The sequence below is a fragment of the Stenella coeruleoalba genome (genome assembly GCF_951394435.1).
Source record: "Stenella coeruleoalba genome assembly, chromosome: 8".
NCBI classification, from domain to species: Eukaryota; Metazoa; Chordata; class Mammalia; order Artiodactyla; family Delphinidae; genus Stenella; species Stenella coeruleoalba.
This window is the reverse complement of record NC_137154.1, coordinates 84,076,832-84,099,755: the sequence shown is the minus strand read 5'-3', so window position 1 is coordinate 84,099,755 and position 22,924 is coordinate 84,076,832. Positions and strand designations below refer to the sequence as shown.

The following is a 22,924-nucleotide window of genomic DNA, read 5'->3' as shown; positions in this document are numbered from 1 at the left end:
TGACCATAGGTGCGTGGGTTTATCTCTGGGCTTTCTATCTTGTTCCATTGATCTATGTTTCTGTTTTTGTGCCAATACCATATTGTCTTGATTACTGTAGCTTTGTAGTATAGTCTGAAGTCAGGGAGTCTGATTCCTCCAGTTCCGTTTTTTTTCCCTCAAGACTGCTTTGGCTATTTGGGGTCTTTTGTGTTTCCATACAAATTTTAAGATTTTTTGTTCTAGTTCTGTAAAAAATGCCATTGGTAATTTGATAGGGATTGCACTGAATCTGTAGATGGCTTTGGGTAGTATAGTCACTTTCACAATACTGATTCTTCTAATCCAAGAACATGGTATATCTCTCCTTCTGTTGGTATCATCTTTAATTTCTTTCAACAGTGTCTTATAGTTTTCTGCATACAGGTCTTTTGTCTCCCTAGGTAGGTTTCTTCCTAGGTATTTTATTCTTTTTGTTGCAGTGGTAAATGGGAGTGTTTCCTTAATTTCTCTTTCAGATTTTTCATCATTAGTGTATAGGAATGCCAGAGATTTCTGTGCATTAATTTTGTATCCTGCAACTTTACCAAATTCATTGATTACCTCTAGTAGTTTTCTGGTGGCATCTTTAGGATTCTCTATGTATAGTATCATGTCATCTGCAAACAGTGACAGTTTTACTTCTTCTTTTCCAATTTTTATTCCTTTTATTTCTTTTTCTTCTCTGATGCCGTGGCTAGGACTTCCAAAACTATGTTGAATAATAGTGGTGAGAGTGGATGTCCTTGTCTTTTTTTTTTTTTTTTTTGCGCGGGCCTCTTACTGTTGTGGCCTCTCCCATTGCGGAGCACAGGCTCCGGACGCACAGGCTCAGCAACCATGGCTCACGGGCCCAGCCGCTCTGCAGCATGTGAGATCTTCCCGGACTGGGGCACGAACCCACGTCCCCTGCATCAGCAGGCGGACTCTCAATGACTGCACCACCAGGGAAGCCCGACGTTCTTGTCTTGTTCCTGATCTTAGAGGAAATGGTTTCAGTTTTTCACCATTGAGAATGATGTTTGCTGTGGGTTTGTCATATATGGCATTTATTACGTTGAGCTAGGTTCCCTCTATGTCCACTTTCTGGAGAGCTTTTATGATAAATTTGTGTTGAATTTTGTCAAAAGCTTTTTCTGCATCTACTGAGATGATCATATGGTTTTTATTCTTCAATATGTTAATATGGCATATCACATTGATTGATTTGCGTATATTGAAGAATCCTTGCATCCCTGGGATAAATCCCACTTGATCATGGTGTATGATCCTTTTAATGTGTTGTTGGATTCTGTTTGCTAGTATTTTGTTGAGGATTTTTGCATCTATATTCATCAGTGATATTGGTCTGTATTTTTCTTTTCTTTTTTTTTTTTAACTTTTTTATTGGAGTATAATTGCTTAACAATGGTGTGTTAGTTTCTGCTTTATAACAAAGTGAATCAGTTATACATATACATATATCCCAGTATCTCTTCTTTCTTGCATCTCCCTCCCTCCCACCCTCCCTATCCCACCCTTCTAGCTGGTCACAAAGCACCGAGCTGATCTCCATGTGTTATGCGACTGCTTCCCACTAGCTATCTATTTTACATTTGGCAGTGTATATATGTCCATATTTACAGTACCACTCCCACACTTTGTCCCAGCTTACCCTTCTCCCTCCCTGTGTCCTCAAGTTCATTCTCTAGTAGGTCTGCGTCTTTATTCCCATCTTGTCCCTAGGTTCTTCATGACCTTTTTTTTTTTTTTTTAGATTCCATATATATGTGTTAGGGTGTGGTATTTGTTTTTCTCTTTCTGACTTACTTCGCTCTGTTTGACACACTCTAGGTCCATCCACCTCACAAAAAATAACTCAATTTCGTTTCTTTTTATGGCTGAGTAATATTCCATTGTATATATATGTGCCGCATCTTTTTTATCCATTCATCTGTCGATGGACACTTAGGTTGCTTTCTTGTCCTGGCTATTGTAGATAGAGCTGCAATGAACATTGTGGTACGTGACTCTTTTTGAATTATGGTTTTCTCAGGGTATATGCCCTGTATTGGGATTGCTGAGTGTATGGTAGTTCTATTTTTAGTTTTTTAAGGAACCTCCATACTGTTCTCCATAGTGGTTTTATCAATTTATATTGTGTATAAGGTTTGAGTATAAGTGTATGAGGGTTCCCATTTCTCCACACCCTCTCCAGCATTTATTGTTTCTAGATTTTTTTGATGGCCATTCTGACCGGTGTGAGATGATATCACATTGTAGTTTTGAGTTGCATTTCTCTAATGATTAATGATGTTGAGCATTCTTTTGTGTGTTTGTTGGCAATCTGTTGTAATTTTCTTTTTTTGTAGTATCTTTGTCTGGTTTTGGTGTCAGGGTGATGGTGGCCTCATAGAATGAGTTTAGGAGTGTTCCTTCCTCTGAAATTTTCTGGAAGAGTCTGAGAAGGATGGGTGTTAACTCTTCTCTAAATGTTTGATAGAATTCACCTTGAAGCCATCTGGTCCTGGACTTTTGTTTGTTGGAAGATTTTTAATCACCGTTTCAATTTCATTACTTGTGATTGGTCTGTTCATATTTTCTATTTCTTCTTGGTTCAGTCTTGGAAGGTTATACCTTTCTAAGAATTTGTCCATTTCTTCCAGGTTGTCCATTTTTTTGGCATAGAGTTGCTTGTAGTAGTCTCTTAAGATGCTTTGTATTTCTGTGGTGTCAGTTGTAACTTCTCCTTTTTCATTTCTAATTTTATCGATTTGAGCCCTCTCCCTCTTTTTCTTGATGAGTCTGGCTAATGGTTTATCAATTTTGTTTATCTTCTCAAAGTATCAGCTTTTAGTTTTATTGATCTTTGGTATTGTTTTCTTTGTTTCTATTTCACTTATTTCTGCTCTGATCTTTATGATTTCTTTCCTTCTTCTAACTTTGGGTTTTGTTTGTTCTTCTTTCTCTAGTTCCTTTAGGTGTAAGGTTAAATTGTTTATTTGAGATTTTTCTTGTTTCTTGAGGTAGGCTTGTATAGCTATAAAGTGCCCTCTTAGAACTTCTTTTGCTGCATCCCATAGGTTTTGGATCGCTGTGTTTTCATTGTCATTTGTCTCTAGTTATTTTTTGATTTCCTCTTTGATTTCTTCAGTGATTTCTTGTTTATTTAGTAACGTATTGTTTAGCCTCCATGTGTTTGTATTTTTTACGTTTTTTTCCCTGCAATTCATTTCTAATCTCGTAGCGTTGTGGTTAGAAAAGATGCTTGATATGATTTCAATTTTCTTAAATTTACTGAGGCTTGATTTGTGACCCAAGATGTGATCTATCCTGGATAATGTTCCCTGTGCACTTGAGAAGAAAGTGTAATCTGCTGTTTTTGGATGGAATGTCCTATAAATATCAATTAAATCTATCTGGTCCATTGTGTCATTTAAAGCTTCTGTTTCCTTATTTATTTTCATTTTGGATGATTTGTCCATTGGTGTAAGTGAGGTGTTAAAGTCCCCCGCTATTACTGTGTTACTGTCGGTTTCCTCCTTTATAGCTGTTAGCAGTTGTCTTATGTATTGAGGTGCTCCTATGTTGGGTGAATATATATTTATAATTGTTATGTCTTCTTCTTGGATTGATCCCTTGATCATTATGTAGTGTCCTTCCTTGTCTCTTGTAACATTCTATTTTTTTTTTTTTTTTTTTTTTTTGCAGTTCGTGGGCCTCTCACTGTTGTGGCCTCTCCCATTGCGGAGCACAGGCTCCGGACGCACAGGATCAGCGGGCATGGCTCACGGGCCTAGCCACTCCATGGCATGTGGGATCTTCCCAGACCGGGGCACGAACCAATGTCCCCTGCATCAGCAGGTGGACTCTCAACCACTTCACTACCAGGGAAGCCCAACATTCTTTATTTTAAAGTCTATTTTATCTGATATGAGTATTGCTACTCCAGTTTTCTTATGATTTCCATTTGCATGGAATATCTTTTTCCATCCCCTCACTTTCAGTCTGTATGTGTCCCTAGGTCTGAAGTGGGTCTCTTGTAGACAACATATATATGGATCTTGTTTTTGTATCCATTCAGCAAGCCTGCAACTTTTGGTTGGAGCATTTAATCCATTCATGTTTAAGGTAATTATCGATATGTATGTTCCTATGACCATTTTCTTAATTGTTTTGGGTTTGTTTTTGTAGGTCCTTTTCTTCTCTTGTGTTTCCCACTTAGAGAAGTTCTTTTAGCATTTGTTGCAGAGCTGCTTTGGTGGTGCTGAATTCTCTTAGCTTTTGCTTGTCTGTAAAGCTTTTGATTTCTCCATCAAATCTGAATGAGATCCTTGCCAGGTAGGGTAATCTTGGTTGTAGGTTCTTCCCTTTCATCACTTTAAGTATATCATGCCACTCCCTTCTGGCTTGTAGAATTTCTGCTGAAAAATCAGCTGTTAACCTTATGGGAGTTCCCTTGTATGTTATTTGTCATGGTTATGTGATTTATTTTTTTAAATTCTAACATCTGTTATACACAGCTTAGATATATTGACTTTCTGATTATTCTTCTTATTCTTTATCTTATTCTTTATTCCTTTACTGATGTATTTTCTTCCAAAAAACTACATTTTCTTCCAGTTTTTGCCTGATAGTGAAAAATAAAATTTTCATTTGCAGTATACTGAGAAAAAGTGTTTACCTTGGATCTTCACTTGGCTTCTGTGAAAGAAACTTCATAAAATAATATGGGCAATTCCCATTACTAATCCTAACCATGTACAACAGAGGTCTGTACAGTAACATAGCAAAAATAAGTTACTGTACTTTTACTTACTCATTGCCTGTTTTAGACTAAGGAGCAGTGAGAGACATTTATGAATAATGATACCTCAGATCACTTTTATTAAACGTCCTCTAATATTTGGATATTTGGTATCTGGCTGTGTTATCTTTTGTACAATCTTGTCTTCTTTCTTTGCACTTTAGTGTAACAACTTTGTGATTTCCTATCTTCTTCTTCAGACACTCAGGTCCGTCAGAATTTCCTGTGATTGTGACAGTAGAGAGTCCTTCCTCCTCAGAAATCAAAGCGGTCAATGATTCCTCAGAAAGTGTTCAGGAAGAGCCAGAGAAAATCAGTTTGAAACAAGAAGCACTGCCGGTACAAAGTTATCACTTTAAAGCTATAGAGAAGATTATTTTTCAAACGGAAGCCTGATTGCAACACAGCACAGCTTGTGTGAGGGTTCTGTTTTCTCCTCCCATCTGCATTGTATCCCCTTGAATGGTTCCCTAAAGCTTAGACCAAGGTGAATGGTGGACATTTGAACTCTAAGAAATAAAAATCAAAACATGTCGGTAATAATATATTTTCCTTTCCTTAGAACCTTAGTATATTAGATTTAGGGAGAACCTTAGTGATCATAAGGTAAAGAAATTGAGTTCTGAATGAATATTGAGTTCTGAATGGTCAGCTGATTCAGTGCTCTTGTTTTACAGATGAGAAAATTGACAGTTCTAGTTGAACTCTCTTTTTATAAGAGGAAAAAAGGGCCTCATTTTAAAAAAAAGTAAAGTTGAAAAAAGTTTCGATGTTGATATTCTCCTTTCCTAAAATAAAAAATATCAAGAAGCTACATTACATTACCAAATAAACCTGACCTCTAATGTCATTCCATACTTTTGTTTGTATGGACAGAAAAGAAAAATTGATTTTCATAAGAAATTTTTGCACCTCAAAAATAATATATTTATTTTATTTCAACTTTAAAGCAGAGCTGAATATTTCTAGTAAATAAAGGAACATCATTTGGGAGGGACCTTGTCTTTGTGCTACAAAGTCCATGTTTAATTTTTAAAAATTATTTAACATGATTTTATTTTCGTATGAAACATGAAACGTGACAGGTTTCAGAACTAATTATCCCATTATTGTAGGACTATGGGAATTACTCTTTGATGTTCAAAAGAGAAAGTTAGATTTTTATTTTTTTAATTAAAATTAATGATAATATAGAGAAATTTTAAGAAAAAACTTAGAAAATTATGAAATGTTAGAGTAGGAGAAATCTATAGTTCATGTAGAGTTACCCCCTTTCATTTTATAAATGAGCACCTACAATTTGTAGCACATAAGTGGTTTATTAGTAAATGGCAGAGTACGACAAGACCCTAGAGCATCTAACCTGCATTCCTTGTCATTTTAGATGCGTTGTATTCATTTCCTTCACGAGTAGACCAGGAGATTGTATTTCTAAAAACAATGATATACACTGGGGAAGACCAAGAAGTTTAAACACTGGGACCACAGAATAGCAGATTCAGAATGCACTGAGAACCCTTGCAGCTCTTCTCTGTTTTGACAATACACTACAATGATGGTATCAAAGTGTTTAAGTATATAAGCCCACAACAATCAAGAGATTTCAACATAGTTTTGAAAGATGGAGACAAGTGGAAGAGAGTGAAACTGAAGCAGTAGAACAGAGGAAAAGCATCACCTAGAATTATGCACAGGGACCACCTGCAACTGAGGAGGATTCTGATCCCCCCTGCAGAAGTATCCCCATGCTCAGATGTGCATGTAGGAGAGAGGGTGGAGTTAGTTAAAATGTGACTGAAATAGGGGAGCTCATTGAAGGGTTGTGTTTAGAGGAGTGGACTCCCAGCCCCGCCCTCACTCTCCTGAAATGAGATGATTTCTTTTTTTTTTTTTTTTTTCCCCCGGTACGCGGGCCTCTCACTGTTGTGGCCTCTCCTGTTGCGGGGCACAGGCTCCGGACGCGCAGGCTCAGCGGCCATGGCTCACGGGCCCAGCCGCTCCGCGGCATGTGGGATCTTCCCGGACCGGGGCACAAACCCGTGTCCCCTGCATCGGCAGGCGGACTCTCAACCACTGTCCCACCAGGGAAGCCCGAGATGATTTCATTTTGAAAACAGTGAAACTGGCGAGAACTAGGGCAGCTAGTATGAGTTTTTACACCCTAGAAAATTGTGTTTGGGGGGATCCTATTACAGTTACTCCCTGCTTCTTCCTGCATAAGAAGCCAATCAATCGTTGACTTCAGGGAGCTTTCTGTGCTCATTCTTAAATAGGAAATAACTGTCATTTGCCTGATAGTTGAGTAAAGCTTACAACATGAGAGAGGGGAAAAAGAGTGAAAACATATCCTGGTAGGACCGGGGACAATTTTGGGAACAAAATAATTTAAGAAAATACCTTAATTAGTATCCTGAGAGAGGTTTAAAAGAGCTAGCAACTATAAAATAAGACTAGGGTGTTAATTAAAAAGAGAATGGTCAGAAACAAGAGAGATCTCTTGGAAATGAAAATATGGTTGCTGAAATAAATTCAGTAGGAATATTAAAAATTTCTCAGTATATAAAAAAGAAAGACACAATGGAAAATATGATAGAAATATGTTAGAGAGGCTGCATCTGGGAGATCCAACATGTTACTATTAGAAACTCCAGACCCAGAAAAAAAAAATGGAGGGAAGCTGTCAAAAGGGCAAGAAAATTCCCCACAGCTGAAAGTGGACATCAGGCCTCAGATTTAAAATAGTTACTCAAGTTTTGAGCAAGGTGAACAAGAATAGACATACCTAGGCACCCTTCATTGTGAAACTTTAAAATACTGAAAAAATAAATTAAAATCGAATAAAATACTGAGAGGATACATCCATTCCAGAGAGAAAAATACTGGTCACCTAAAAAAAGAGTTAAAATCTGACTTTATCATAGTTGTCATCAGCACCATGAATCCTGGAAGGCGTTAGAAAGATACCTCCAACGTTTTTCCAGCACATAATTTTCACCCTAGGGTTTTGTATCCAGCGAAACTATCAGTCATAAGCGGAGGCTGAATAAGATATTTTGTACAGAAAGAAATTTGAAAAATTTACCTCCTGTGCTACATCTTAAGCTATTTATAGAAATAATCGAGCAAAATGAGGCAATAAACCAAGAAGGAAGGTAATAGGGGACTCAGTGCAGAGAGCAGCTAGTCTATATTGGAGAGGCTTCTATTGACTGTGTGATTGAGAGCTTAAAAACACCTTGAGGCATATTGTACTTACTAGGTACTAGGCACAGTTGGAAGGGAGGAGGGAGAGGAAGAGGAGAAGGAACTTGAACTCCAGAGGAGAAAAGGCTATACTGACATAAACATGAAGCAAACTAAACTATGGTTGATTTTTAACCTACTATTGATGAGGAAGAGGAGAATCCACTTGAACTTCACTCTATAGATGTCCCCCTTTTCAGTGACACACAGGGGTAATGACCACCTATCTAATTTGTTGTCCAAACCAGAACTTGTCCAAACTCCTTACACTTCAATAGTATAAGGAGGCGCTCTAATGCTGTAACATCAGGACAACATGTATAAACTGGAACAGCCCAAGGAGGCTTAGGGTATGTGGTCACCCTGCACAAGGGCAGTGACACTGACACAGTATGGAACGAGGTGTAGTTTATACACAGAGACACAGTACATCTGCAGTGGGCAATATTAATTTAATTGTAATAATGGCAATACTGTCTTGGTTTGCAGCTTTTATTGTCAACTTGCATGTAATAGCAAATAACTAACATAAACTATACTTAGTATGTATTTGCATTAACTTGGTATGTACTGAAATGCATTGTGTACCAGTATGTACTAAGTATATATTAGGCTCTAAGTGTTTTTGCATATATTAACTCATTTAACCCTCTGAATAGCCTTATGAGGTTGGTGCTAATATCATTCCCACTTTTGAGAAAAGGAAGCTAAGACAGAGAAGGAACTTGCTCAGGCTGTACGTAATTTAGGGTTGGATTGAGGCTTTGAGTTTAGGCTCTCTGCCTGTTCTCTTAAACCTTACTCCCTACTGACTCTCAAATAACAGAAGACTTAACTGCACATAGAACAGAATATAAATTTCAGCTTTGACAACGTAAAAGCTAGGTTTGGAAGGTAGACAAGAGGTAGAAAAAAGGCAAAATGGTATGAATGTCCTCATTTTACAAAGCATGACATTGAGAGAGTTTATAGTTGATCAACAATTTAAGTTTTTAAGTATATCACTACAAGTCAAAGAGATCATGAGCAGTGGAATAACTAATGATGACATAACTTTACTGAGTAGTGTGGACATAGGAAAGAGTGTAAAGGAACTAAACCCTTACTTAGTAAATTAGAAAGTGAACAGATAATGCCTCAAATTTAGTCAGAAAATAGTCCTATAAGAGTATCACCTGGAAATGGGGAAGAATTCAAACTAACAATAGTTGGACCTCCCTGGTGGTGCAGTGGTTAAGAATCTGCCTGCCAAGGCAGGGGACACGGGTTCGAGCCCTGGTCCGGGATGATCCCACATGCAGTGGAGCAACAAAGCCCATGCGCCACAACTACGGAGCCTGTGCTCTAGAGCCTGCGAGCCACAACTACTGAGCCCACGTGCCACAACTACTGAAGCCCGTGTGCCTAGATCCTGTGCTCCACGACATGAGAAGCCACTGCAATGAAGAGTAGCCCCCACTCGCTGCAACTAGAGAAAGCCTGCACACAGCAATGAAGACCCAAAACGGCCAAAAATAAATAAGAATAATAAAATAAGAATAAAAAATACCAATAGTTGACGTAAACCTCATAAAAAAGGAAATCCAAACAGCCAGTAAACACAGGAAAGTGTACAACTTCATTATGTAATAAGAGAAAAGTGAGTCCAAACCAACGAAACTACATGCCAATCAGATTGACAAATACCTAAAGTCTGGTAGTATCAGGTATTGTAGACCTGGAGTACTATGGGAATCTTCTACCCTGCTTATACTGGAGTATAAATCGACACAACTACTTTGGAAAGCATTTAGCACTCTCCATCAACTGAAGGTACATAAATAGCCTGTGACCCAGCAGCCCTCACCCCCGCCCTGTGTAAATGCACCAGAATAACCGGTACAGCAGGATTCCTGTCCATGATTTGCATTAGCACAAACCGAAAACAAACCAGATGTCCATCAAGAGTCAAAAATTAAATAAATTATGTGTATTCGTACAGTGGGAAAACTATCAAGCAATAAAATTGAATGAACTAGAGCAACAGGCAGCAATGTGGATGAATTTTTTAAACGAATGTTGAGTGAAAGAAATAAGATAGAAAAGACTTCATAAACTATGATTCTCTACATAAAGTTAGATGTTGACAAAACTGAACTCTTTTGTTAGGCATGCATGCAGGTTAAAGGAAATGATTGTGGAGAAATGAGGATGGTGTTTAACCGGGAAGAGGGAAGGAGATTGTGATGAGAAAAGGATATGGGGGGTTTTTGAGATGCTGACAAGTATCAATACTTTCAGATTCGAGTATTGGTTAAGTAAGTATTCTCTTTTTAGTTGTTACACTGACAGTTTTGTTCTATGCACTTCTCAGTACGCATATTGTATTTTACAATTAAAAACCTGAGTAGGGCTTACCTGGTGGTGCAGTGGTTGAGAGTCCACCTGCCAATGCAGGGGACACGGGTTCGTGCCCCGGTCCGGGAGGATCCCACATGCCGCGGAGCGGCTGGGCCCGTGGGCCATGGCCGCTGAGCCTGCGTCCGGAGCCTGTGCTTCGCAACGGGAGAGGCCTCAACAGTGAGAGGCCCCGCATACCGCAAAAAAAAAAACAAAAAAAAAACTAAGTAAAGAATCGGTTGCTTCTTGAGTGCTGGATGTGGGAGTGGGATGGGACTATTTCATTTTAAGCCCTTCACTACTGCTTGCGTTCACATGTTCATTCATTCAGCATTAATTGAACATATGCTGTGCACCAAGCACTCTTCTAATTTTATATGTGTTTTAACTCACGTAATCCTCACAAGAGCTCTGTGATATGGAAGCTTATCTCCATTTTATAGATGAGGAAGTTGAGGCCTAGAGTTATAGAACTTGTCCAAGGTTATATAGCTAATGGGTAGTGCCAGACTCATTTACCTCAGAGAATCTGAATTTTTACAATATAATCTAAAAGAGAAATTTAATTACTAATTATAAGCAAAAAATTGCACATTAAAGAAGATGACAAGTTTTCATCTATCCAGTTAGAGAAAAACACACTGTCTGTCTTTCACACACGTACTTCCTGTATTGGCAGGGATTTTCCTTATTAAGCAATTATTTATTGACCATCTACGTTGTGCTAGGCACAGGTGCTGGGGATAAACACTTAATAAAATACACCGCCTATCTTCAAATAACTTGCACTCTAAATGAGGAAGTAAGCCAACAGTTATAGTAGAGGTTATATATCAAGTGATACATCGCTGATGGCAGTATAAAATCTCAGAAATCTTTTGGAAAGAAGTTTGGAGATAGGTACCTCAGAGCCTTAAAAATGTTCATTTGCTTTGACCTCAAACTCATTTTTATAGATTTATTGTAAGAACGTTATTCTCAATATGGAAAAAAACCTTCATGCATAAAAACGGTTATTTTGTCTTATAATATTGAAAAGTTGGAAAGAATTTAAATGCGTAACATGGTTAACCAGTAAACCCACTCAGTGGAATATTTTGTAGCCCACACACACACAAAAAATCAAGGTTATGAATCCCTTGATTATGACAAATAATTGATTTCAATGTTAAATGGAGAAAAGGTGAACATAAAATTTGATATCCAATATAATGGGAGCTTTGTCCCAGAAAAATCACCCTAGCCAGTGTACAGAGGGAGGAAGGAGAGCAGATGACAGGAAGGAAAATTATTCCAAAGCCTTATCATTAGTCTTACTTAAGTAATAGAATATCAAGCAATTTTACTTTCTAACTTTTTTGGTGTCATATTTCCATGTAAGGGACATGAATTATTAATACTTTGTAGGAAGAGGGTACACTTTCTCACAAAAATTTAACACTGTGTTCTAATTCCCTCCATTAGAGGGAGAAACTATTTCATGTAACTGCACTTTGATGTGCTATTTAGAACCAGTCAGGAATTTTAGTCTACTTTCCTCTGACTGTGGTGAGGGCTTTGTTTGTTTGCTTATTTGTTTAGAATTTCTTTGAAATCTGTTTTAGAAGATTGATTAAATCATTATATTAAAAGTAGAGGAATTTTGCAATTTTTTTCCCCTTTTCCCCATTGAAAACTTGACTGGCTTTAGTAATGAAACATTAAAGAATTTGAAGTTCTTAGACTCTCAATTTTTTAAACATGTTCTGAATATAAAAATATATGTTCATTGAGCAAATGTTTGAAAACAATGAACAACTTCTTGAAGGAAATAAAAGCCACCTCTGCATGTACACACACCTAATCTGCTCTTTTGTCTTAAAAAAGTATCAAAAATATTTTACCATGTCACTAAATACTCTTCTACATCAAAGAATTTGATTAAGCTTATGCATCATCTCCCAGGAAGAATGCACAGATATATTTTGAATGTAGAACTCCTGAAGCCCATTCATTAACTCTGGTTGAGACCTGTTGTCATTCTTTTCTTAGTGGCTTCATAGCGCATTCCTTCATATGGTGAGCTATTTTTGTTTAAACAATCTCAATTTGGAGGCTCTTAGCTTTCTTCTAGGGTTTGGTTATAAACAATCTTATGACATCATGTTGGTAGATAAATCTTTGCCCACATCTTTGATTTCCTTAGGGTAAACCCCTGATGTAGGATTGTTGTTAGGTACCAAAAGCTACTCTCCAGAAAGTGATACCAGCTCCTATCCCAATGATGGCATATAACAGAGTTCCTCATTCTTTAAGTGATTGTTCAAAGCAGTTAAAATGTATAAATATACCGTACTGTTTTCATAAGTATAGGTATTCTGATTGTTTATTGCTGCATAAGAAACCACCCCGAAACAGCGGCCTAAAACAATGACAATCATTTATTTTGTTCATGAACCTGGAGGTTGAGTAGAATATTAATTCTTTTACTACACTCTTACTGACTGAAAACAATACCTACTTGACTAGCTCACAGTTCTGCAGGTCAGAAGTCCAGGCACAGCGTGACTGGGTTTCCTGCTCAGATACACACTGAAACACGTGGTTCCCTCCTGAGAGTGTTAAAGCACGTGAAATTTAAGTGTAAACATTGAGCCCCAAATGTTGGATGTTCACCATAGTTTGTGTGGGTCACAGAGCTGAAATCAAGATGTCAGTCTGGCTGTGTTAGCATCCAGAGGCTCTGGGAAAGAATGCCTCCAAGCTTCTTTGGTTTGTTGGCATAATTCAGATTCTGCAGTTGCAGGAGAGAGGTCCCCATTTCCTTGCTGGCTGTCAGTCGGGGGGCAGTCTCAGGTCCTAGAGGCCTCTCGCTTGCCTTCCCTGCCACAGCATTGGACTTCTTCAGAGCCAGCAATGGAGAGTCTCCCTCCCTTTTGTACTTCAATTCAGGAAGAGTTCAGGTCCTTTTCATGGGGTGCCTGAGTAGGTCACATCCACCTAGAATAATCTCCCTATCTTAAAAAATCAACTGATTTTGAATCTTAATTCCATCTGCAAAATCCCTTCACTGCAGCACCCAGATTTAGGGTTTGATTGGATAAGTGGAAGGTTTGTGTACTTCAGTAAGTAGGAGTCTTAGGGGCTCTGTTAGAATTCTGCCCATTGCAAGCAGTGTCCCCACTTCAAGGACTGAAGTGTCTTAGTTCCTAAAACTCCTGAGAGAGTTTATCAGTGTTCATTTTATTTTATTGATCTTGGTGAATGGGAAGACTACCACCTCTGTGAACAGGAATGGCACCCAGCTTCCTGAGTCCACAGTGTGGCTCTGCTACTTAGTGGTGTGACCTTGGCTGTGCTGCTCTACTTACTCTACTTCTCTGCCTCTGTTTCCCTCATCTGTAAAATAACATGGAGTTAGTGATTGTTCTTTCCTCGTAAGGTTTTTTGTTTTTTAAATAAATTAATTTTATTTATTTATTTATTTATTTATTTTCAGTAAACGGGCCTCTCACTGTTGTGGCCTCTCCCGTTGCAGAGCACAGGCTCCGGACATGCAGGCTTAGCGGCCATGGCTCACGGGCCCAGCCACTCCGCAGCATGTGGGATCTTCCCGGACCGGGGCACGAACCCGTGTCCCCTGCATCAGCAGGCGGACTCTCAACCACTGCGCCACCAGGGAAGCCCTATTTATTTATTTTTGGCTGCGCTGGGTGTTTGATGCTGCTCACGGGCTTTCTCTAGTTGCGTCGAGCAGGGGCTACTCTTCGTAGTGGTGTGCGGGCTTCTTATTGAAGTGGTTTCTCTTGTTGCAGAGCACAGGCTCTAGGCGCGCAGGCTTCAGTAGTTGTGGCACGTAGGCTCAGTAGTTGTGGCACGTGGGCTCAGTGGTTGTGACACAGGGGCTCTAGAGCGTAGGTTCAGTAGTCGTGGCACACGGGCTTAGTTGCTCCGGGCACGTGGGATCTTCCCGGACTAGGGCTCGAACCCGTGTTCCCTGCACTGGCAGGCAGATTCTTAACCACTGCGACACCAGGGAAGCCCCCTCTTAGGGTTTTGATGATTAGACTATTTAATGCCCAGGGAACTCCAAGAACAGAGCTCGACTGTAAATTGCTTTAAAAGTGATTACTTTAAAAAAAAATGCTTTTGAATCTGCAATTATGCAATTCAGGTATGTTAAGCATGTTCATTAATAGGACTTCCTACTATAAAGAGACCCACAAATAAAAATAGAATTTTTCTTTCTTGGCCTTAACTATTTATTTCTGACTTGCTATGTTATACGCATATGCCTTTTATGGTAGGTTGCCACAAATTTATGTTGGAAAAAGTGGAATTTAAATAAATCTTTACTATGCTAATTTGATAGATTTTGATAATTCATTTCACTAGCATGGTATGATATTACCAGTAGCAGACTAAAATCTGAGTTCACTTCTGGCTCTGCCCCTAAATCCTGATAAGACCTATAGCTGGAAAGGCTTTTAGATATTATACTACGAATTAGTTATAATATTTACTCTGTTTAGGAAAAACTGGAGGAGTGCCTAAAGCAGTTAAAGGAGGAAAGAGTAATAAGAGTTAAGGCTGATAAATGAGTCAATGAGGTAAACAATTTCTTATACTTTTGAGAGTGTTTTGGTTTTATTTTGATTTGATTTTAAGCCATATACACATAGTTTGTAAACTTTAAAACTGTAATATGTTGCAAATTGGTTGTGTCATATGGACTTTTGCATTTACTGGTATTTAGTGATCATATGATCTATATTCCAGAAAGCATGTTTTTAAAAATGTGAAAATCTCGTTTTGTGTGTGTGTGTGTGTGTGTGCTTTCATATGACATTAGCTTATTTTCTGTTCATGATTCTTTGATTAAAGAAAGCACTTTTTGTGCATATACTGTATATACAGTAGCATAAAAGGCATGATGAGACTCTCCTGGCAATGAATTAGGAAAGTGAATCATTTAAATAAATTTAAGATATTGGAAAACTTGTAAAAATGCAATGAAAGATAAAACTATATACTATAAGAATTACATTAGGTAATGTGCATGAAAGCAGGGCATAATCTAAAAAGTTCTATATAAATATACTTTATCATAGGTTGAGCGTAGGGAGGAATTTTCCAAAGTGCATCCATTGGATTGGCGGACACTCATTCAATAAATGTTGAGCACCTGCTTATATAAGGCAAAAGGGGCATCATGAACATAACAGCTTTTCTGAGAAATACTAGAGTTGAGCTTATAGGGGGGTTTTAAGTGCATAGGTGATGAGTGGAAGGGGAAGAGTGCACGCGAGTGAATATTTTCAAGAATCCTAAAAAAATATTGGTGATCGTACATTTAATAAATTGGGTTGGGTATGATTTAGGACTTTTAAACGTAAGCATTAGATATTTTGCTCACTAAAGTTAATTCTTAACATTCAGCAGAGTTGTAATATGTTTTGTTCAAATCAGATTCTATAATTCACTTTCTAATTTAAGGGAAACTTAAAGCAGGTAATTTTCTGATGTGGAATGAGGCTCCATTATGAATTTAACCAGTTAGAAATGTGATCTTTTGTGAAAGATCATTAATAAAACGATAACTTTTATTTATATACCACCTAAGTGTTATATAGGAAACTTTGTTGGGTGCCTGGGGGTTTTGGTTATTATGTGATATGGTCTCTGTCTTTCCTGGTGGAGAGTTAGGTTAATTACAGATTAATTACATTTTGAGTGTTTTAGTTTTGTTCCTTGAAACTAGACAAGACTACTTTTGATGACAATGAGAAAAAATCATGTCAGACATTTTCAGTCTTCTTTTATAGCTGGAACATGAAAATGCCCAGTTAAGAAATATAAATTTCTCTTTGTCTGAAGCCCTTCATGCCCACTCATTGACAAGCATGATCCTGGATGATGAAGGTGCTTTGGGCAGCATTGAGAATTCTTTTCAGAAGTTGCATGCTTTCTTAGATATCCTTAAAGATGCTGGGTTAGTTCATTTCTCTTCATGGCATTCTTCTCTTTGTGATATAATGGTAGTTTGCTGAGGAACTGGAGCAATTTTCATCACTTATGTAGCCATATTTAGCCAAATTTAGTGTAATTATAGGTAATATAGTTGACATTTTAAAATGAGGAATTAATTTTTTTAAGAAATGCAAATAGGGGAGCCTGCTTTGGTAGAGTGGGGAGCCCATTATAAAAGAGTAACCTGTAGACAGAGTAATTAGTGGGTATAGTTTTTTGTAAAGACTAAATTGAAGGCAGTTTTCATTGAAAATATTCGGGAATGGATAAGAATTTTCCTATCTTTCATTTATTTTGCTTGTTTGATAAGTTTGAATTAAAGTTATTTTTGTCTTAAACATAAAAATTATTATTAATCTGCAGGGAAGATATAGGTCAGTGGTTCTCAACCAGGAGCACTTTTGCTGAAAGAGGGAAGTGGAGATTGGTAGTTGATGGAGTGGTGTTTTGTCAGTGAATGAATTTGTGTTGGTAAGGAAGGAACAAACACATTCTTGGAAACTGGAGGAAAGGTGGTAAAGAAGTGTGGGAATGGAGGTGTGACAGGCAGTGGACGGGGTGCATGGTACATGTTGAAGCTGCTAGTGAGACAGTGGGATGTCTCCTAGATGATGAATCTGGAAAGGGCTGAGAATTTGGGGGAGAGAGAGGCTTGTAGTCTGGAGTAGGATGTTGGCTTTTAAGATTTTAGAAGTATTTCATGATGGTAGGTCTGGGGAAATCTAAACTGCTCTTATGTGATTATAATAACCTTTGTCTTTTCTCCTTTCCTCCTTTGGTGCAGGCTTGGGCAGCTGGCCACAATGGCTGGTATAGATCAGTCAGATTTTCATTTACTAGGTCGTCCCCAGATGAATTCTACTGTTAGTAGTCCACCTAAAGAAGAAAAGAAGGCACTTGAAGAAGAAAAATCAGAATCAAACAGAGTGCCCCAGTACAAACGCAAAATCTCCAAGTAAGTGGACAGGACAGCACTTAATAATTCTAAGAGTGATTAGCAAAAAGGAAATGACCAAGTCAGAGAGAAAATAATAATGGTCAGTCTCTAATAGTTCACATGCTCGGGAGCTAGAAGACTCTGGAATCCTCTCCAAATCTGAGATCAGTAAATGTGGGCCCATTTCATGATACTGTATTGTTGTACATAAGAAAACTGGAAGTTCTTTAGAAAATTTATGAGTTAAAGCAAACTCTCCTTAATGAAGAAAGAAAACATTACAGAAAATATTCCAAATTTTAAATTGTATAAATGTCTATTCTGTTCATATTTTATCTAGGTTTCTATTTGTATGCAGTCAGCATACAATGAAGGAACACTAATGAAGGTACACATACTGATATAATTTTTTTAAAAGGTAATCTTGACATAGCTAATATGTAAGATATTATAGTGACTCACCGGGTCATGGGAATGGGAGGGGAAACCTGTCAGCTTTTCCTCCACCTTACTTGGAGCCCCCTTTGCCCACCGCAGCCAATCTCAGACTGGTCTTGGGAACTGACAGCTTGAGAACACAGTCTGGTCACAAACTATATATTGTTTACATGTGCCTGGAGGATAGAAAAGAAATTAATTTTTCTTACAGAGTAGGGTTTCATTCTTAGTGAGGGAAAGGAAATGGGTAATAACTACCCCAATCACCAAAGTCTGAAAATGTAGCTGACATAGCCTTGGATATAGCTAGGTTAAGTTGAGAATCACTTGGCAAGATATAATTAGAAAAAAAATGTCTCTGAAGTCTTCTGAATAATCAGTTGACTGTGTTAATAATAAGATCACAGAGTAACATTGAAGTTTTGAACTCTACTTTTTAATGGTTGTCTTTGTTCATCACTGAATTTTTGCCTTGTCTTTTGTCTTTCCCTCCAGTTTCAGAAAATTACAGGTGATGCTGGGATTCCTTTGCTTCTTGACTCCTTCCATGTCCCAGTCTCTACTCAGGAGGCCTTAGAAACTTCCAAAGACAACCTGGGGGTCCCAGTCACAGAGCAGCGGCAGGAGTCTTTTGAAGATTTCATTGCTAGAACATGTTCTCCTTCAGCAGACGTCATTTCTGGAACTGGAAGTCAAAGAAAAGAAGAGGAATTATCTAGAAATAGCAGGTCTTCTTCAGAGAAAATGACCAAAGCAGGTGAATATACCAAAACATACTCTGCTAAGAAACAACCTGGGAAGGACCTGCATTCCTGCTCTGACTCACCTGTAAAGCAGAAAAGCAAAGGAATTGGGCAAAATAAGTCTTTGCTTAATGAACCAATTAGAAGTGAGTCTTAGAAAAAACACATTTCTGTTAAGAAAGAGAGTAGAATAGTGACTGTTTCATCAAAGACAACTAAAAGTAAACTCAGTCTACTAGAACATTCTGAAAGTGATACTCTTGGATCTGACTGTGAATTTCAAGAAAGCATCCATACTCCATCATGCCTAACATAGGTCTAAATCTTTTAAAATCTTTTAAAATTATGCTTTTGCCTTCAAATTTTAATAAATTACTTATGTTTTTATTATAGCATATGGTGTTTTAAAATACTTGACTGGAAGCCATTAGAGAAAGATTTATCTATACTTTTTTATTATAATGAAAGTTTTGGTGTATTTTTCCTTGTGGCACTTTGCACCATTCATTCAGCTAGTGTTTACTGAGGGTTTCATATGTACTGTACTTTTCTGGGTGCTATTGCTTTCAGCAGTGAACAATGTAAAGCCTTTACTCTCCTGGAACTAACACTCTGTGGTGAGAGAAAACATAAACAACAAAACAGGGTAAGGGGTAAAAAGAGATGGAAATAATAAATGGAATAGTTTTACCATTTGGTTAAATGTCAAACTATTATAAATCATATTGCCAGAAGCCATTGACATATTTTAATTCACAATAACCAGAGAGCATCAAACATTTACCAAGGCACTTAACTTTGTTTATGGATTATAGCAACACTATGAGGTAGGGAACTATTACCATCCCCATTTATAGATGAGGAGTCTGAGGAGACAGTATGTGAGTTGCCCAGAATTACACAGCTGTAAGTAAGTGGGAAGCTGGGATGTGACCAGAACCCATGCTTTTTTTTTTTTTTTAATGTGTGGACTTTATTATGTTTCATTTGTTTCTGATTTATGTGATTTTTTTAAAGATTTTTTTTGATGTCGACTATTTTTAAAGTTTTATTGAATTTGTTACAGTATTGCTTCTGTTTTATGTTTTGGTTTTTTGGCCACAAGCATGTGGGATCCTAGCTCCCTGACCAGGGATCGAACCCTCACCCCCTCCATTGGAAAGTGAAGTCTTAACCACTGGACCACCAGGGAAGTCTCCCTTATGTGATTATTTTTATGGCAGTTTTTAAAATTTTTATTTTTTATTGACATATAGTAGAATTACAGTGTTGTGTTAATTACTGCTCTACAGGAAAGTGACTCAGTTATACATTTATATACATTCTTTTTCATATTCTTTTCCATTACAGTTTATCACAGGATATTGAATATATTTCCCTGTGCTATACAGTAGGACCTTTTTGGTTTTTTTTTAAATACATCCACTTTTTAAAAAATAAATGTATTTATTTATTTTTTTATTTTTGGCTGTGTTGGGTCTTCGTTGCTACACGCGGGCTTTCTCTAGCTGCAGTGAGCGGGAGCTACTCTTCTTTGTGGTGCGCGGGCTTCTCATTGTGGTGGCTTCTCTTGTTGCGGAGCACGGGCTCTAGGTGCATGGACTTCAGTAGTTGTGGTACACGGGCTTCAGTAGTTGTGACTTGCAGGGTCTAGAGCGCAGGCTCAGTAGTTGTGGCGCACGGGCTTAGCTGCTCCGCGGCATGTGGGATCTTCCTGGACCAGGGCTCGAAACCATGTCCCCTGCATTGGCAGGCATATTCTTAACCACTGCACCACCAGGGAAGTCCCACGTAGGACCTTTTTGTTTACCCATCCCGTATATACACCAGTTTGCATCTGCTACTCCTAAACTCCCAATCCAACCCTCTCCCACCCCCTCCCCCTTGGCAACCACCAGTCTATTCTCTATGTCCTTGGTTATGTTTCTGTTTCACAGATAGGCAGAACCCAGGCTCTTAATTACTTTGTTATCCTGTTTCCTTGTTAAGAGAAGAAGGGTTTAAGGAAGGCACCGAGAGAGAAGCCAGTGAGCAGTGAGCACTAGAAGTGCAAAACCGTGGGGCTGTCAGAAAACTCATCTGTCTCCTTCCCCCATCTAAGCAGAATTTTTAAACGGCAGAGTATGTGATGACACATCTCTGGATTAAATTATGTCTCCCTAGTAAAACATGCACAGCTAAGTCTTTAGTTCAATCAGACTGAAAGGTGAGATCAGAGAAAAGCTGGAGTGTCAGATTTCTTCTAAAAGGTCCTGCCTGATTGTTACTAAGAGGACTACTACAGTACTAGTTAGTTCATTAGTCATGGATTGGGTGTTAGAGGAGTGAAACGATGAGGAAGATGTAGCATTGGCCCTTTAGCAGTCGAGTGAGAGGGGAAGACACACAGCAGATGTCTCATCCTGCACGTGACATGCTGTGATGGGCATATTCAGGGCGTTTAGTCAGTGTTTGTGGAAGAAGAGGGGGAGCTGTGAGGGAAAAAAAAGTCATCGAAAGAGGTAGTCCCTAAGCTAAGTCTTACAGGACTCGTGAGAAACTGGTGAGTCAGCCGGTGAAGGGCAAGGACACTCAAGGCAGAGAGGACAGCAGAAGTCCAGAGTCGTGAGTGTGCGAGGGGTGTGTTACGGAGCCACAGGCACAGGCTCTGGAGGATCAGTGAAGTGTCCCCAGGCAGTGGCAAATGCCCCTAAAGGAGGCAGCGAGGAGGAGGAGAGCGGGCCTTAACCATCCATGTGTGTGGAGCTGGTTTCCCCAGAAAATAGCTAAGAATGGAAAGGACAAGTTCAGGTGGCATTTTAGACCACTGACGTCAGTATGGATGAGGAAGCTGAAGAAGCCTGGAGATAATTATGCCCCACTCTTCTGAGGAGCAGTGTTTTCTATTTTCGAGTGGGACTTTCATGCTGCCATCTCCTCTCCTGTCCCTACTGAAAGGTTTATAGGCTGGCAGAAGGGAGAACCTGGCTTAAGTAAAGTTAATCAGGTTTCTTTACTGTACAGCTTCTCGGGGCTGCTGTAGGCTAATGTCCATTCTGGATCGTCACAGCAGGCATATGGTACACAGCCATTCTCAAATCTATTTGACTCTAGAGTCCTTTTTTAGTAGAAGTGTCTAACAACTGGTTCCACCAAACAGCAATTTGGTAACTTCTAGGCCAGGTAATAGAAAGGGGTCTGAAATAAGGTATAGATGAAGGGAGGAAATAAGTTCTAATTTTATTTAGGAAATTACAAGCAAGACTTGATCTTGGGAAATAAGGAAGAAGTAGGAGGTGGAGGCTGAACCCCCATCTGTGTGACTAAGGTTGGGTGGTGGTATCATTGAGTTTGGAAATAGGGGATAAAGAACTGAATTGGGAAAAAAGACTTTAGTTCTGCACATGTAGAATTTTAAAGCACCTGTAGAATTCAGGAGACAGACTGGTAGATAACTGGACATGCATGTGAAGACATGGAAAGATAAAAATTTGAATGCCATCAGCACATATTAGCAGTCATTAAAATCATGAAAATGGATGAGATTTCAGAGAATTGTGAATACTGATAACGTTTAAGTAATAAGCAGAGAAAGAATTCTGGGAAGGAGAGAGGTGATAGAGTTTCAAGAAGGAGGAAGTAGATGACAGTGTCATCCTTCAGAGAATGTAAGTGTCCATTGGATTTGGGCAGTTAGGTCCCCAGTGACCTTAGAGCAGTTCAGTGAAGTGGTGGACAAGAAAGCCAGATTGCAATAAATTGAGGGCGTAGGGCTGCCTGTCGGGGCCAGGCGGGGCTAGTGAAGACAGTGGGAACAGGCCGCTCTGAAGGAGTTTGGATGAAAAGAGAAAATAATTAGCAAAAAAGAATTTTTTAGAATGAGAAGGACTTATATTTTATATGTTGAAATGAAGGAACTGATAAAGGAGATCCTGAAGATGTAGATAATAATTTAGAGAATTGGGGAAACATGGACATATGAATAAGAAAAAAAAACCTTGCACAGTATATAAAAATCACATGTATCCTTCGAGTTGAGAGGAAATAAAGGTAATAAGAGATAGAAATTAAATGAGTTTATACTGATAGCCTCAGTTTTCTTTGACACAGATTTTTCAGAGACACATATATACACATACATAATTACAGTTTTAAAATTCTTTCGTAGTTACATGTTTTATTAATCACGTCTGAGAAAAGTCATTGATTTTCATTTTGTACAGCATTATCTTGTAAGGACAAGATACAGTGACAACTTCCAAGCTTTTTGCATGTCAGAGCTGAAACTGAAAGTATCTCCCTAATTGAATTTTCACTTCTTATTTGTAATAAGTTTATCCTTAGGAGGATGCTTCATAGTGTTTGATCACAGATGAGTTTGGGCATTGCTAT

The 22,924-nt window shown here is 38.4% G+C and overlaps 1 pseudogene across 1 annotated transcript in view; it reads left to right on the top strand.

The window, feature by feature from the left end:
* The window catches only part of LOC307190431 (centrosomal protein of 78 kDa-like), a 30,928-nt pseudogene extending 12,059 nt beyond the window's left edge, over nt 1-18,869 (top strand). The window contains exons 2-7 of the transcript in view: nt 5,005-5,143; nt 14,938-15,015; nt 16,231-16,397; nt 17,220-17,390; nt 17,713-17,760; nt 18,306-18,869. The product of the transcript in view is annotated as a centrosomal protein of 78 kDa-like (transcript). The remainder of the gene's footprint in view (nt 1-5,004; nt 5,144-14,937; nt 15,016-16,230; nt 16,398-17,219; nt 17,391-17,712; nt 17,761-18,305) is intronic.
* Nucleotides 18,870-22,924: the final 4,055 nt, after the last annotated feature.